This window comes from Aegilops tauschii, chromosome 7 (genome assembly GCF_002575655.3).
Source record: "Aegilops tauschii subsp. strangulata cultivar AL8/78 chromosome 7, Aet v6.0, whole genome shotgun sequence".
NCBI classification, from domain to species: domain Eukaryota; kingdom Viridiplantae; phylum Streptophyta; class Magnoliopsida; order Poales; family Poaceae; genus Aegilops; species Aegilops tauschii.
This window is the reverse complement of record NC_053041.3, coordinates 592,271,482-592,276,303: the sequence shown is the minus strand read 5'-3', so window position 1 is coordinate 592,276,303 and position 4,822 is coordinate 592,271,482.

Sequence of the window (4,822 nt, the reverse complement as noted above, 5' to 3'; positions counted from 1 at the left end):
AAAGCTACACTAATTTTTTTGGTTTTCTTAAGGTTTATTAAACACACAAGAAGAAAGAAAGAAAAAGAAAATAAACTAGCATGGATAGTACAATGAAAAAGTATGAGCACCGACACCTAGCAATGAGTGTGTGAACATGAATGTAATGTCGGTGAGAAATACGTACTCCCCCAAGCTTAGGCTTTTTGCCTAAGTTGGTTTATTGCCACGGATGGCCTGGCGGATATCCATAGTTGTAGCCGGGGTCGTACTGAGAAGAAGAAGACTCTAATTGCCACTGGTTGACAATCATCTCCGGATCCCACTGGTAATTAGACTGTCGTGGAGGTTCAAATTGTGGTTCCGGCTCCGTGACTGATGTAGGGTTCCGGTAGGCGTGAATGGCGGCCAGCGGAACGCGGTACGGACCTGCAGATAAATTAAACAAGGAGAGAGCAGGCAAGATAATAGTCTCAGGGTGATGTTTATCAAAGAACAATTTGTATTTAAGCGCCCCTTCCCTATTCTTAATAATAAAGTCATGCGCTACCATACTCTTATAATCTAAATAAGCAGTGGGCATAAATTTTTCTTCTTTTTCGTAGTGCCTAATAGGTATGTTATAATGTGCAGCAAGGCGTGAAGCATAAATACCTCCAAAGATGGGGCCCTTTGTACGGTTCAAACTTAACCGTTTAGCAATAATACCGCCCATACTAACAGTGTTATCGCAGAATAAACCATGGAACAGAATGATAATATCAGGAACACTAAGGTTTCCACAGTTTCCGCGACCAATTAAGCAACGACTAGCAAATATGGCAAAGTAGCGTAAAACAGGGAAATGTATGCTAGTGATTCTTCCATCGGAAACCTTCCTAGTTTCCCCTACAGTGATAGTGTCAATAAACCCGTCCACATCTTTACGATGAGGTTCCTCTAAACTACCCTCGAAAGGTATTTTGCAAATCTTGCAAAATTCATCTAGTGGCATCTTCTTAGCCACATCATATAAATGAAACTCTACTGAAGGAGGTGTTTCCTTAGGATAATAGTAGAAGTTTTGCACAAAAGTATTGGTAAGTAAGAGATACTGTTCGCGTTGGTCGCGGAGGAAGTCGGTGAGGCCTGCATTCTCAGCCAATTCATAACAATCATCATAAATCCCGGCTTCTCTCAAGAAATCATCGGAAGGCCATTCACACGGCCGAACCTCCGCGGTGCGAGGCAGATTATATTTGGGCCTCTGTGCTTCTTCACTTTGCTTTTCCTTCGAGCTTCGGCTCGATGAGCCCCTCAAAAATCTCTTCTTTATTTTCTGAAAAATTCTGAGATTTTTAGTAACTTCAAATAAAAGTAAACCAAGCTCAACTAAATTGATAGCAACTACTCCTACAAGTGCCTAGAGCCTATATCATGCATCAGAACTACTTGGAACCATATAAATTTGACATGCAAGCTCAAGAACATGGTCACCTAGGCAGCACAAATTTGCAATGAATATAGCACTAGAACAAAAACTAATTGGACCAATGGAGGAGTCACATACCAAGGAACAATCACCCAAAGTAGTTTTGTGATAGGTGCTTTGAGCAAGGATCGAAAATCGCAGCAAAATGAACTAGAACTCGTGCTTGAGCTGGATGGTGATTTTTTTGGGAGGAAGAAGAAGTGTGTGGGTGCAGGAATAAGTGGAGGGGAGCCACCGTGGGCCCACGAGGCAGGGGGGGCGCCCTGGACCCTCATGGCCAGGTGCTTGCTCCCCCTGCTGTGTTCTTAGTGCCAGATATTCTCAAATATTCCAGAAAAAATCATATTCCATTTTCAGGGCATTTGGAGAACTTTTATTTTTGGGGTATTTTTATATTGCACGGATAATTCAGAAAACAGACAGAAAAATACTTTTTTTACTTTATTTCAACTAAATAACAGAAAGTAAAAGGAGGGTACAGAAGGTTGTGCCTTCTAGTTTCATCCATCTTATGCTCATCAAAAGGAATCCACTAACAAGGTTGATCAAGTCTTGTTAACAAACTCATTCCGAATAACATGGAACCGGAGAAATTTCGAATGACACTATGTTACCTCAACGGGGATATGCACATCCCCAATAATCAGAATATCATATTTCTTCTTGACAGTAGGAAGAGGAAATTCAAAACCTCCAAAAATAATCGATGGAATTTTTCCAATAGAATTGATACTGTGGACTTGGGGTTGTTTCCTCGGAAAGTGTACGTATGCTCATTACCATTAACATGAAAAGTGACATTGCCTTTGTTGCAATCAATAACAGCCCCTGCAGTGTTCAAAAAAGGTCTTCCAAGAATAATAGACATACTATCGTCCTCGGGAATATCAAGAATAACAAAGTCCGTTAAAATAGTGATGTTTGCAACCACAACAGGCACATCCTCACAAATACCGACAGGTATAGCAGTTGATTTATCAGCCATTTGCAAAGATATTTCAGTAGGTGTCAACTTATTCAAGTCAAGTCTACGATATAAAGAGAGAGGCATAACACTAACACCGGCTCCAAGATCACACAAAGCAGTTTTAACATAGTTTCTTTTAATGGAGCATGGTATAGTGGGTACTCCTGGGTCTCCTAGTTTCTTAGGTATTCCACCCTTAAAAGTATAATTAGCCAGCATGGTGGAAATTTCAGCTTCCGGTATCTTTCTTTTACTAGTGACAATTTCTTTCATGTACTTAGCATAAGGATTCATTTTGAGCATATCAGTTAATCGCATACGCAAAAAGATAGGTCTAATCATTTCAGCAAAGTGCTCAAAATCCTCATCATCCTTTTTCTTGGATGTATTGGGAGGAAAAGGCATGGGTTTCTGAACCCATGGTTCTCTTTCTTTCACGGGTTTCCTAGCGACAAAGTCTCTCTTATCATAACGTTGATTCTTTGATTGTGGGTTATCAAGATCAACAGCAGGTTCAATTTCTACATCATTGTCATTGCTAGGTTGAGCATCAACATGAACATCATCATTAATATTATCGCTAGGTTCATGTTCATTACCAGATTGTGTTTCAGCATCAGAAATAGAAATATCATTGGGATTCTCAGGTGGTTCAGCAATAGGTTCACTAGAAGCATGCAAAGTCCTATCATTTTTCTTTTTCTTCTTTTTAGAAGGACTAGGTGCATCTAAATTATTTCTCTGAGAATCTTGCTCAATTCTCTTAGGGTCGCCTTCAGGATACAAAGGTTCCTGAGTCATTTTACCAGTTCTAGTAGCCACTCTAACAGCGTAATCATTATTCTTACTATTCATTTCATTAAGCAAATCATTTTGAGCTTTAAGTACTTGTTCTACTTGAGTGGTAACCATAGAAGCATGCTTACTAATGAGTTTAAGTTCACCTTTAACATTAGCCATGGAATTACTCAAGTGTTCAATCATATAAGCATTTTGTTTTAATTGCGTACCAAAATAAGCATTAAAGTTTTCTTGTTTAACAATGAAATTGTCAAACTCTTCTAAGCATTGTCTAGCAGACTTATAGTGAGGGATATCACCTTCATCAAATCTATAGAGAGAATTTACCTTTAATACCTATGTCGGGTTATCAAGACCATGAGTTTGTTCAATAGGTGAAGGATTAAGATCATATGTTTCTTCATTAGGAGGTAAATTCCTAACATCTTCAGCTTTAATACCTTTTTGTTTCATAGATTTCTTTGCCTCTTGCATATCTTCAGGACTGAGAAATAGAACACCCCTCTTCTTTGGAGTTGGTTTAGGAATAGGCTCAGGAGTTGGCTCAGGAAGTGTCCAATTATTTTCATTTGTCAACATATTATTCAATAGAATCTCAGCTTCATCCGGTGTTCTTTCCCTGAAAACAGAACCAGCACAACTATCCAGGTAATCTCTGGAAGCATCGGTTAGTCCATTATAAAAGATATCAAGTATTTCATTTTTCTTAAGAGGATGATCAGGCAAAGCATTAAGTAATTGGAGAAGCCTCCCCCAAGCTTGTGGGAGACTCTCTTCTTCAATTTGCACAAAATTATATATTTCCCTTAAAGCAGCTTGTTTCTTATGAGCAGGGAAATATTTAGCAGAGAAGTAATAAATCATATCCTGGGGACTACGCACACAACCAAGATCAAGAGAATTAAACCATATCTTAGCATCACCCTTTAATGAGAACGGAAATTTTTTAAGGATATAGAAGTAGCGAGTTCTCTCATCATTACTGAACAAGGTGGCTATATCATTTAATTTAGTAAGATGTGCCACAACAGTTTCAGATTTATAGCCATAAAAAGGATCAGATTCAACCAAAGTAATTATATCAGGATCAACAGAGAATTCATAATCCTTATCAGTAACACAGATAGGTGAAGTAGCAAAAGTAGGGTCAGGTTTCATTCTAGCATTAAGAGATCGCTGCTTCCATTTAGCTAATAATTTCTTAAGATCACTTCTATCATTGAAAGCAAGAATGGCTCTAGCAGATTCTTCATCCAAAACATAACCCTCAGGCACAACAGGCAATTCATATTTATTAGGGGGAGAGTCTTCATCATCACTATCTTCAATATTATCAGTTTCAATAATTTCATTCTCTCTAGCCCTAGCAAGTTGTTCATCAAGAAATTCACCAAGTGGCACAGTAGTATCAAGCATATAAGTAGTTTCATCATAAGTATCATGCATAGCAGAAGTGGCATCATCAATAACATGCGACATATCAGAATGAATAGAAGAAGCAGGTTTAGGTGTCGCAAGCTTACTCAAAACAGAAGGTGAATCAAGCGCAGAGCTAGATGGCAGTTCCTTACCTCCCCTTGTAGTTGAGGGATAAATTGTTGTTT